This window comes from Rattus norvegicus, chromosome 20 (assembly GCF_021556685.1).
Source record: "Rattus norvegicus strain SHRSP/BbbUtx chromosome 20, alternate assembly SHRSP_T2T, whole genome shotgun sequence".
Lineage (NCBI taxonomy): Eukaryota > Metazoa > Chordata > Mammalia > Rodentia > Muridae > Rattus > Rattus norvegicus.
The window spans coordinates 46976535-46989776 of NC_141553.1; positions in this window are offsets into that span (position 1 = coordinate 46976535).

Consider the following 13242-nt stretch of genomic DNA (forward strand, 5'->3'; position numbering starts at 1 on the left):
TTCTTTTTATTCCTTGTTTAAAGATTAGAACTAACCTTGGTGTTAATACCTAGTCATTGCGAGTAGGTATGGCTGCAAGCTGACCACAAAACGTCTCTAGGTCTGGTCACAGCTAGGTCCTTTTTCATTTGAAGAAGGTTTTCATTGTGTTTTCCTGTTTCTTCTCTCTACAGCTAAAACTAAAGGTTTTTTTCGTGCTAAAGCTGCTGGTGACTGGATTGCTTTTCATGTTGTCTTATGACAGTGCCTGCATGGTCACGTGCCCCACTTTTTTTTTAAATGTATCATACACAAGTTCACTGTAGCTGTCTTCAGATACACCAGAGGAGGGCATCAGATCCCATTACAGATGGTTGTGAACCACCATGTGCTTGCTGGGTGTTGAACTCAGGGCCTCTGGAAGAGCAGTCGGTGCTCTTAACCGCTGAGCTATTTCTCCAGCCCCCACCCCCTTTTTATTTTTCCCCCACTAACTTTTTTTAAAAGGCTTTTTTTGAATACTATTAACTAAATAAGAAGGGAGAAGGGATCCAGAAACAGTTTCTATGTTTTTAAATGTGATATTGATCGCAATATTCAAACACTGCCACTAGGAGGCGACAAGTGACTTAACAATCTGCTCCTTATTATTCTTTTATATGAAAAGCTTATATGAGAAAGTTTATTGCTTTCTTTTCTCTCTCTTTTTGGCTTTTCGAGACAGGGTTTCTCTGTTTATAACTGCCCTGGCTGTTCTGAAACTCATCTTGTAGATCAGGCTTGCCTCCTCCTGCCTTTGCCTGTGCTGGAATTAAAGGTATACACCACCATGCCATGTTTTATACCATAATTCTTGTAAAAGATCCTTTAGAGGTAACATTTTGTTTCAGAAATGAACATTTTGCGGTTACATAAGTTATATACAGTAAGTTTTTGTTATTCTGTTGTAAACTTGTACCTTACATGGATGAGAAAATGAAGTGCAAGCTTTGGGATGTAGCTCAATGGCAGAGCGCTTGCCTGAAACCTTCAATAAAAACCCTGGATCCTTGCCTGGCGGTGGTGGCCCACGCTTTTATACCCAGCGCTCGGGAGGCAGAGGCAAGATCTTTGAGTTTGAAGGCCAGCCTGATCTAGAGAGTGAGTTCCAGGATAGCCAGGGCTACACAGAGAAACCCTGTCTTAAAAACAAACAAACAAAAAAAAAAAAAAAAAACCAAAAAAAAACTTTAGCCCAACTGCCACTGCCAATGGGCGGGGCGGGGCGGGGCGGGGCGGGCGGGGCGGGGCGGGGCGGGGCGAAAACTACTTGGAGCTAGCTAAGTAAGGCGGCTTCAAATTTCAGCTGTATCACAATGAGTTGGAAGGTTTCTCCAGATCCCTGAAGCTCCGGGGATCTAATTATGGAAAGTTCAGGGTAGGACAGATAGCAAATGAGTAGATCATACGGATGCTCTGGTCTAAGGAATTCAGTTGAGAATCTACTAGAAAATAATAACAAGGAGCCATTTGCAAGCAACCATTGCACAACTAAAGCAAACTAGAGCAAACCTAAGTATTCCAGCTAGATAGAGTAATAATAGCTGTGAAAATAAATCATAAATCTTTATTTTCATTTCATTATTTTTACGTGTATAGGTGTTTCACCTACATTAATGGTCTGTGGACCACACGTTAAAACAAAAATAGCTGAGAGTGATGGCACAAGCAATTGTGATGTCCCAGCATTTGGAACTGGTTTCCAGAGTGAACTTTAGACCAGCCAAGGCTTCGTAGTGAGACACTGTGAAGAAGAAGAGGAAGGGGGGGGGAGGAAAAGGCAAAGGCGGAGAAGATCATAAGATTTGCATACGGTACCAAAGTCTATGATGAAATTTCTTTGATTCCCCAAAGGGATGTGGCCCAGTTAGCAGAGTGCCTAACAAGCTGGAAGCCCTGACTCCATCATAGCACCACATAAATGTGGAGGTGCATGCCTGTTTTCTCAGGACTCCATAAGAGGAAGAGGTGGCCGAAATATTCAAGGTCGCCTTTGGCTACATAGAGACCCTCCCTTACAAGAGACTCTCTGATATACCAAGACAAAGACATCGGGTGCTTACAGGGCCTGGGCAGGTAGACTATTTGGTAGAGTGGCTGGCATGCACAAAATCGAGTTTGATTTCCAACAGTTCATAAACTGGCCGCTGTGGCACATGGCTGTAATCCTACCACTCAAAGTGGTGAGGCAAGAAAATGAGAAGCTCAAAGCTGTTCTTAACTACAGAAAGAGTTTGAGGCCAACCCGAGATATCTGAGACTTGCCTCATTAAACAAAAGCAAAACAAAAACAGGGGTGGGAGCACTGGAGATATGAGCTTCAGAACACTTGTTCCCAAGGTGGGGAGGTAAGGAAGGAGTGGGTGGTTGAGTGGGGGAGCACCCTTATAGAAGGGGGTAGGGATGGGATAGAGGGTTCCTGGAGGGGAAACCGGAGAAAGGGTTAACATTTAAAATGTAAATTTAAAAAAATCCAATAAATGAAAAAAGATGCTGATCATTAAAAAAAAACAAAAACAAACAAACAAAAAAAGAAAAAGAAAAAAACCTACTTGTTCTCATTAGAAGATCTGGGTTTGGTTCTTAGCACCCAGACATGACTCACAGGCAGCCTTAACTCCAGTTCCAGGGAAGTCAACACCATTTTCTGACATCTTGGGTATCAGGTACCCACACGATGCACAACATACATGTAAGCAAAACATTCACACACATAAAAACCAGCAACAGCAGTAACAACAAAGAATTGTTTTCTGTTACTGCGATTTTTAACAAAAAGAAGGAACAGGGGAGAAAGGGTTTATTTTTAGCTCCCAATTTCAGGTTGTAGTCCATCATAGCAGAGAATAACGAGTAACGCTGAGGCTGGAGAGGTGGCTCAGTGGTTAGGAGCACTGACCTCTTTTCCAAAGGTCCTGAGTTCAAATCCCAGCAACCACGCGGCGGCTCACGACCATCTGTAATGAAATCTGATGCCCTCTTCTGGTGTGTGTCTGAAGACAGCGACCGTGTACTCACATACATGGAAAAAAATAAAATCTTTTTTTTTTTTTTTTGGGTTCTTTTTTCGGAGCTGGGGACTGAACCCAGGGCCTTGCGCTTGCTAGGCAAGCGCTCTACCACTGAGCTAAATCCCCAACCCCAAAAATAAAATCTTAAAGAAAAATAAAAAAGACCCTCTTTCCAGGTGATTCTAGATTTCGTTCAGCTGACAGTTGGAACCAACTGTCAAGGAGCTACATTCCATGAGTGTATTCTCCTGCCCAACTTTTTTTTTTTTTTTTGGTTCTTTTTTTTTTTTTTTTTCGGAGCTGGGGACCGAACCCAGGGCCTTGCGCTTCCTAGGCAAGCGCTCTAACACTGAGCTAAATCCCCAACCCCTCCTGCCCACCTTTTTAAAGTTTTCTCTGCTGTTAAAGACACCTCTGTGGAAAAGTTTGGGAAATACTGAAATACTGTTTTTATAAAAAAATATGATGCTTGGTAACTTGGCCTGGAAGGTAAAGGGCTGTCACATCAAGTACTCTGGACACTGAGGCAGGAGAGTCTAAAATTCAAGGTTGGCCCAGTGATTTAGTTAGACTCTGTCTCAACATAAAAGTAAAATGAGGAGGGTATGGCTGGCATTTGTGAAGACCCAGGTTCGAGCCCCAGCACCTACAAATAAACAAGTAATTGCAGCTTGGAATGTCATGTGACATTTGTAGCTGCAGAAGTACACACCAGGTGTCAGCAGCCTTTTGATGTGGAGTAGAATCTGTGGCACCTGGCTTCTAATTGGATACAGAGGAGCAGATGAGAAAAGAAAAATCCAGATTATTAGTGTTAGAGGGTGTGGTAGTGTATGCCTCTAACCCCAGACTCAGGAGACTAAGGCAGAGGGATTACAAAAAGGACAGCCTAGGAAACGTATCCAGAGCCTGCCTTTAAAATAAAATACATGTATTAAAGTTCTTAATTTCATTTATTATCAGTGTGTATGTGCACATGCAAGACATGTGTTTTGGTGCCAAGCTGAAACAATTCACACGTGGGAGTCAGAAGACAACTTTGTGTAGCTGTTTCTCTTTCCTAAAAGTTCAGTTGGCCTGACGGTGCAGGCCTTTAATACCAGCTCTCCAGAGGCAGAGGCAGTGGATCTCTGAGTTTGAGGCCAACCTGGTCTACAGATCGAGTTACAGGACAGCCAGGGATACGCAGAGAAACCCTGACTAGATAGGTAGATGGATGGATGGATAGATAGATTGATAGATAGATAGATACATAGATACATAGATAGATACATAGATAGATAGATACATGATATAGATACATAGATAGATAGATAGATAGATAGATAGATAGATACATAGATAGATACATAGATAGATAGATAGATAGATAGATAGATAGATAGATAGATAGATAGATAGATAGATAGATGAGGAAAGGGAGGAAGGAAGGGAGGGAGAGAGAGAGGGAGGGAGGGAAGAGAAGCAAAATGGTAAACTAAGGGAGCAGAAGCAGCAGGTGAAGGCACTTAACCACGAAAGAAAAGCCATTCAATCCTAGAAGTGGAAGAACTGATTCCACAGAATTGCCTACTGTACTCTATATATGTGCTGTGGCATTTGTGCCCCTACACACACACACACACACACACACACACACACACACACACACCACCCCTCTTTTAAAGAAGTGAGATGGGGCTCAGCGGTTAAGAGCACCAGGTTATGGCTCTCAACCACCCGCACCAGTACAGTGGATATAATACCCTCTGGCCTCCGAGGAGATTTGCATGCATGAGGTACACATAAACTCACTCAGGAACACGAACATAAATAGAAAAACAAAGGTGAACATTTTTTTAAAAAAGTAAAAGTAGTGCAAGTAAAACGTGTAGAGATTTTCTTTTTTAATTTGCCAATCCATAAAGCTTGAGGTCCTACCACTGGAAGAGGTGCTTTAGCAATGGCGTGTGTGGAGTGAGTGGGAACAGGATGCTGTTCTGAAGGTGGTCAGGGATGGGGAGGCCCAGGGGACCATGGGTAAGGCAATGGCAGAGGACAGGGACGAACCTGCTCAAAGAGTAAGGCTTGGGTGCCTTGCCTAGATGTGGAAGCCAAGAAAAGAAGGAATGACTCATTAGTTTCTGCTCGCCGGAGTCTGGACTTTGTTCTTTACCAAGACTGAGCAGTTTTGTTTGGCGCTGGCTGTTGAGGCTTCCGCCCACCGCCGCGGAGCCATCAGAGACGTTTGACCTCACAGTGAACCGGAAATCTCCTTCAGACGAACTGAACAAGAGTCATCCCACGATTCGGAAGCCAGAAGTGTCAGCAAAGGACCGGAGAAAGCTGACCCTTAACCCTAGTCATGAGAAGCTCCCTTCCACTCGCCCAGAACATGGCGGCCGGGGTGAGAGCAGACGGTTAAGAGCAAAAGTGGAAAAATCTTGAGGAAACCACCTTTCCCGAAGCAAGGGGGCAGGCGTTAGCATGGGTGCAGAACGATGCTATGGCAAAGATGAACAGATTTATGCCTCCTGAAGAAAAACTGCGAAGTCTTCATGGAAGTGAACACGGCTGGCCATTCGGCTGCCTCTGAGCTTGCTGCCTGCAGCGTGGGTGGCGTCCTTCTGAGAATGCTAGGATAGGAAAAAAAGTAGACAGTCCGTTTAGACCTAAATTGTACATTGTCCTTACTGCCGTCGATGTCATGCAGTGACTATAAATGCTATTACTTGAGATTAAACAGTCCGGCAGTCATTTTGAATGATCTATGCATGAGTTCTATGATATTACAATTCTTTCATTCTTCTGATAACTGCGCATCTCTTCCCAACTTGTCTATAGAGAATGTGTGAAGTTTGAATGCACGTGGATGACTTCATTACGTCACTGTTTAATTTGACCCAAAGTAGTAAGAGTGAGAGTCAAGTATCCGGTGAGCTTTAGAAGCCTCAAATCTGAGATTCAACTTGGAAGACTCTGGGGTAGTTTGGTTAGGTGTTCATAATTGGAGTAGATCTTTTGGATTTTCTCATTTGTAAGAATTTGTAATAAAGGCAATCTTGTCTGAGTTTTAGTAATAAGTATATAGTATAGATAAGATAAATGAGGGAGGGAGTTGGGGATTTAGCTCAGTGGTAGAGCGCTTGCCTAGGAAGCGCAAGGCCCTGGGTTCGGTCCCCAGCTCCGAAAAGAAAAAAAAAAAAAAAAAAGATAAATGAGGGAGAGGGAATTGAAAATCTCCAAATATGAACCTGAGCTCAGCTCAGATGGATGGCACTGGTAACATGAGGTGGCTTGCCCTAGTTGTCTGTCCAAACAGATAAAAGGATGATTAACCAGGCCCGTGGTTTTCAAGGGTGGTTCCCAAGGGACTGTACTCAACATTAGCTGGGATTATGTCAAAAATGCAAATGTTCAGGCTCTACCCAAGAACACTAAATAAAAAACCCTGCAAAAGCCCGAGTTGGTGGTTTAAATTCTCCGGGACACTTTGATACTTGGTTTGAAAGCTGAGTCAAGCCTAGTCAGGTTCATTTTCCTCTCTGACAAGAAGTCGGACTGGGGCGTGTAAGAATCAGTTGGAAGAGGGGTTGAACGTTGGCTACAGAGAGGTTATGACTAAGCAAGCAGTCACGGTGACTAAATGAGGCGGTTGGCTCGCAGTCACAGAGAGGGATGGTGGCACACACCCTCGTGGTGGTGAGTACTGCATTCCTGTGGCTGTCTAGAGAAACCCAGAAACCCAGTTTGTAAACGTGCGTGGAACTTTCCCGTTTCCATTCATTCCCAGCCACGTCTAGCTGCTGATAGATTCCTCTGATTATCTTACTTCACACAACAGTATACAGTATTCATTATCCGAGGTAGCCCGAGTGAGTCTACGTTCTTCATGTTTTAAATTTTAATTATATGTGTATGCGTGTAGGGTATATACATGCAGGTGCCTGGCGATACCAGAAGAGGGCGCCAGATCCCCCTGGAACTGGAGTTGCAGCGCTGTGAGGAGCCTGACAGGGGGGCACTGGGAAGTAGCTTGGACCCCTACAATGGCACACACTCTTAGCCACTACCCTCTCCAGCCCCTGAGTCTATGTTTTTGAAACACAAAAAGAGTCGATATACCTCTGAAACAGATTAAGCAGAAGTTAATTAAAAGATGAGTATTTTTTAATATAAAGTGTTTTATTTCACCATGTATTGATCGGTTGATAGATCGATTTATGAAGCAGGGTCTCCTGTAGCTGTGTAGTTGAGGCTGACCTTGAATTTCTGATCCTCCTGTTTCCAGGAGTTCCGGGATTGTCACTGTATGCCAGCACTCCCAGTTTATGCCAAGCTGGGGGATTGAACCTAGGGTTTCATACATATCGGGCAAGCATCCTACCCACTGAACCACATCCCGAGCCGTGTGTGTGTGTGTGTGTGTGTGTGTGTGTGTGTGTGTGTGTGTGTGTGTGTGTGTGTGTGTGTGTGAAATCAAGTTCCCATTGTCAGGCTGGGCAGCAGATGCCTCTCCCTGCTGGGCCATCTAGCTAGCTCCACCTACTTTGTCTTTGGGGGTCAGAATCTCTCCCTAGGACTAGTGGGGCTCCCCGATTACAGGAGGCTGGTTTTCTAGTGAGCATCAGGAATCCCTCAGTGTATGCCACGCCAGCACTGAGATTCCAAGAGCACACCACTACGCACAGCATTTCATTTTGTTTGTTTTTGTCTTTGAATAATAGTCTTTATGTAGTCCTGGCTGGCCTGGAACATTCTATGAAGACCAGGCTGGCCTTGAACTCACAGAAATCCACATCCCTCTGCCTCAGGAGTGCTGAGACTAAAGATTTATGATATCACTGCGCTCTCTCTCTCTCTCTCTCTCTCTCTCTCCCTCCTCTCTCTCTCTCTCTCTCTCTCTCTCTCTCTCTCTCTCTCTCTCTCTCTCTCTCTGTGTGTGTGTGTGTGTGTGTGTGTGTGTGTGTGTGTGTGTGTGTGTGTGTGTATGTGTGGTGTGTGGTGGGGGCTGGCCTTCTGGAATTCAGAGATCCTTCATGTCTAGTTTTTTAATGGGTTCTGGGAATTCTTTTGATTTTTGTCTGTTTGTTTGATTTGGTTTTTTTGAAACAAGGTTTCACCATATCCCCCTGGGCTGACCTGAATCTCACTGTACAGAATAAGATGGCCTTGAACTCCTAGAATGCAAGGCTTGCCTTTGCTCCTGAATGCTGGGATTACAGGCGTGCAACACTACACCTGTTTTCGTGGTGTCTGTTTTTTATTTTGTTTCTGTTTTTGAAGCAGTCTAGTATACCCCAGGCTAGCCTCAGGCTATCTACGTATCAGAGGTTGACCTACCTCCCAAGGGGTAGGGTAACAAGTGTGAACCATAGCTGGTTTTGGTAGCACACCTCTTTAATCCTAGCACTCAGGAGGCAGAGGCAGGCAGATCTCTGGTCTACAGAACAAGTTTCAGGACAGCCAGGGCATCGCAGTAAAACTCTGGCTCAAGCATCCAAAAATGAAAAGATTAAAGTGTGGACCATGATGCTCGAAACATTGCCTGTTTGTTTACTTGGTTATCTGTGTGTCTGTTGTTTTCTTAATGATTGATACAGGGTCTCTCCAGCCTAGATTGGACAGAACTCACTATGTAACCCAAACTGGCTTAGAACTATCAATCATTCTCCTGCTCACCTGGCTTGGAACTATCAATCAGTCGCTAAGTACTGACATTATGTGTGTCATTACTCAGGCCTAGCCAATACCACCAATGGTTTGGCCTTGGGTGGAGTGTTATGGCAAGCACCTTTAAAACCAGCCCTCAGGAGGCAGCGGCAGGTGGATCTCTGCGGCTTCAAGGTTATCCCAGTCTACTTATGGAGCTTCAGGCTAACTAGGGTTACACAGTGAAACCCTGTCTCAGATAGATAGATAGATAGATAGATAGATAGATAGATAGATAGATAATAGGTGGGTGGATGGATGGGTGGATGGACAGACAGATAGACAGGCAGATGGGTGAATGGATAGATGGATGGATGGACAGACAGACAGATAGACAGGTAGATGGGTGAATGGATAGATGGATGGATAGATGGATGGATGGATGGATGGATGGATGGATGGATGGATGGATGGACAGGCAGGCAGGCGGGCAGACAGGCAGGCAGGCAGACTGACAGACAGACAGACAGATATGATAGTTTGGTCTTACGGAATTGCTGTATTATTATTATCATCATTTTTCAAAACAGGAAGTTAAAGTTCTTTTTTGTTTGTGTGTGCATTTGTTTATTTTGTTTCTTGAGACAGAGTCTCTCTGTACAGCCCTGGATGTCCTGAAACTTGCCTGTAGATCAGCCTGGCTTGAAGATACACACCCCTCTGCCTCCCAAGTGTTGACATCGAAGGTGTGTGCACCACACTCAGCTGGGAAGTTAAAGTTCCAAGAACAGAACTGTAGGGGCTCTGGGGAAGCTCAGGGGTGGAACACATACACTAAGGGCCTGGGTTCCATTTCTGTGTAGCACCAAGAAGAAGAAGAGAAGTCTAGTGTGGTGGTGCACACCTTTAATCCCAGCACTCAAGAGGCAGAGCAAGCGAAACTAGCTTGAGGCCAGGTTGGTCTACACAGTGAGTTCCGGGACAATCAGGGTTACATAGTGAGACCCTGTTTCAAAAATATATAAAATAAAATAGAAGAAAAAAAAAGGAGAGGAGGGGGAAGAAGAGGGGCAAGAGGAAGAAGAGGAGGAGAAGGAGGAAGAGGAAGAGAAGAAGGAGGAGGAGGAAGAGGAGGAGGAGGAGGAGGAGGAGGAGAAGAAGAAGAAGAAGAAGAAGAAGAAGAAGAAGAAGAAGAAGAGGAGGAGGAGGAGGAGGAGGAGGAGGAGGAGGAGGAAGAGGAGAAGAAGGAGAAGAAGGGGAGGAGGAGGAGGAGGAGGAGGAGGAGGAAGAAAAGACTGTTGTACCTTAGACTGTAATAGCTTTAAATATTGGTGAAGTTCACTGGTATCAGAACCTTAAATACCTTATCAAAGTTGACACCCTTCCCTTTTCCCTGACACCCAGCCCTTCCCTAACCAGCAGTCAATCCGCACCTGCTTTGTTCTCCTGATGCGTCTGTCATCTGCCCACTTTCCTTCCCGCTCATTACTGCCCTTGCTCCAGGAGCCTTGTGCTGGGACAGACTCCAATCTGTCCCTCATTCCCTGAGCCACAGCTTTAAGCCACGTGCTCGAATTTGACTTTATATTTGTTAGTTCGTGGGTGTGCGTTTTCTCAGCCTCATCTTAGCACCTTGAGTCAGTTCTGTGTATCTTTTGTACAGTTTTGCGTTTCCCGTGTGTTTCTGAATTGATGAATGGATAGTCGTCTCAGTTATGGGGTAACGAACCTGCAAAACTCAGAGGAATATTTTTATATTTATCATATTTGTATGTGTATTTTGCTTATGTGTATATATGTCTGTGCATCCTGGAACTGAAGTTCTGGGTGGCTGTGAACTGCCTTGTGGGTGCTGGGAATTAAACCCAGGTCCTCTGCAAGAGCAACGAGTTGCTCTTAACGGCTGAGTCGTCTCTCGTTGGGGGATGGTTTGTGCTTTGTGTAGTCAGATGCTGATTTCTATGCCCAGACAACTGGTAACGCTCAGGAAGATGGTATGGTCAAGCATCTCCAGTCTCAATGTTATAAAAAGATTGTTTCCCATCACCCTTGATTGGTTCATAAAGTAGAGAAGGGCCACGAGGAGGAGAAGGTGGAGAAATTACATGGTTAGAGCAGGAGGAGTCACCAGAAGGGCACACACAGACCAGAGCGAGCTGGGGCAAGACTCAGATGCAGGTAAGGATCACACCATGGGAAGGAGGCAACCATAGAGGTTAGAATAGCTCAGAACCTGCCCGGCATGGACTTTCGGCTCGTTAATAAAAATACCAGGTCTCTGTGTCACTTTTTCGGAAGCCAGAACAGGCTGGAGCAGAGCAGAGCAGAGCACAGAATCGCCCTGCAGTTATGTGGGAGCAAAGGGGGTACAGAATTACACTTACAACCTCTCCAGCCCCTCGAATCCTGCTTAAAGACTCAATTCGTTTATTTATTAACTGTTTGATTTATTTCTGTGAGGGTGACATTGTAAAGGGTTCACTGAGTGTTGGTATCTGTCTTAGCGCAGCCCCCACTGACGGTTGGGAGGCTGATGCTTTAGGATCCCCTTCCAAGTTTATCTTATTTCTGCCCTAGAGAAGTAACCTGACTCTTACTGGGACTTACTAAGTGTTTTGAATTATTAGAATAACGCGTATTGGATTTATCCTCCACACCGAGAACAGAAATTCTTCAGGCCAGAGACCCAGTCTTTGAAGTGTGTGTGTGTGTTTACATGTGTCTGTGTGTCTGTGAATGTCTGTGTGATGAGGTTGGCTGGGCTAACGCTGTATCCCTCTGCCTTGGTCAGATTTTTAGCTTTCCGATTTCCAACAGAATAGAGCATTCCTCCATGAAGCCTGACTTACTGAAGAAAACCCAGCCGGTAGTCCCTGGGGCTCCCTCCGGCTTCAGAGAGGCAGACAGCTCAGGCCAGAATGCTCTCTTACAAGGAGAAATTTACGGGGCTGCAGCCGGTCACCGCCCGCTGAGCCAGAGCCGCTCACACTCAGCCCTTCCTACAGCTTCCCCATAATTAAAACTCACATAAAATAAAAAGGGCAGGTATTCAAACGCACCCAGTGCTGGCTCTCCCTTCCCGGAGAGAGTTTGGATAGCCACAAAGGAGAGCAAGACACAAAGCCCATTGTAGCATGATCCTTTGCTAAGTCAGCGGCTCCTGCCCTAAGTCTCTGGAGCTGGCATTCGCGCCAAGGCCCTTTCTTCCTTTCTACCCCCATCTCCAGGAGGTTTGCTATACTCTCAAGATGGAAACCTGCCAAGAGCAAGCCAGAGAGTTAGAACTCTCAATTCTGGACAGTGAGATGGACTTCAGCAACTGACACCTTGAAACTACGTCAGTGTCCTTGAAGCTGGAGCACCTGAACAATTTAGAACAGTGTTCAGGTGTGATCTCAGGCTGGACTAGGTAAAATTCTTTCTTTCTTTCTTTCTTTCTTTCTTTCTTTCTTTCTTTCTTTCTTTCTTTCCTTCTTTCTTTCTTTCTCTCTCTCTCCCTCCCTCCCTCTCTCTCTCTCTCTCTTTCTTTCTCTCTCCCTCTCCTTCTCCTTCTTCCTCTCCCTCCTCTCTCTCCTCTCCCTCCTCTCTCTCCTCTCCCTCCCCTCCTCCTCCCCATTCCTCTCCCTCCTCTTCTTTTCCCTCCCTCCCTTTCTCTCCCCTTCCCCCTCCCCCTCTCTCATTTTTCAGTTTTTTGAAGCAGCGTTTCTTTGTGTAACCTTGGCTGTCCTAGAACTTACTTTGTAGACCAGGCTGACCTCAAAGGAGATCTGCCTGCCTCTGCCTCCCAAGTACTGAGATTAAATGTGTGGGCCTCCACCACCACCTGGTGGATATGATAACTTGAAGTGGAAATTTCTGGTTTCTTTGGGAGGCTAAGTCATTTAAGTACCCTTATTAAAAGTAGGTTTTGAAGAAAAAAATCTAAGCCCACAGTAATTCTTAAAATTAGATTTTCTCATCATGTGTCTCCTGACAGTTACCTAAGATTAGAACTCCTATTTCCATATTTGCAAAAAAAGAGCTTTGGGGGATTAGCCCAGATGCCCCATGGGGTTGGAGGCTTGAAACATGGTCTCCTGCACCCCAAGCCATCCTTGAACTAACCATGAATCCAAAACAAGTTCTGACCTTCGGATCTTCCTGCTTCCGTCTAAGTGCTGGGATTACGAGTGTACAGCACCGTGCCCAGCCAGCCAAAACTCTCAGCTAGAAAACACTCTGTGCTGGTAACCGTTATCTACTATGGGTCTTTAAAACTCACAGCAAAGCCACCCAGGCAGATAACATTCTTCTCAAATGCTAGTAGCTCCTGACTTGAACAATGGTAGATACAAGTCTTAGCTTCCAGAACAGCATCAGGAGATGCTTACCCAAGGAAGTGCTGAGAGGGGCTCGAGTGACTGGAGAAGAGACACGGAGCCATGCTCTGCTCATTTGACGCTTGGCGTCAGTGGGCTCAGCAAAGTTACCCTTTCTTTCCCAAGCCCCATATGGAAGGATGTTCTTCAGAGTGGGAAGAATTAAACTGGAGCTGCTTTACTTGTAGGGTGGAAGGGCCAATTCAGAGTTCTAAACGAACCAC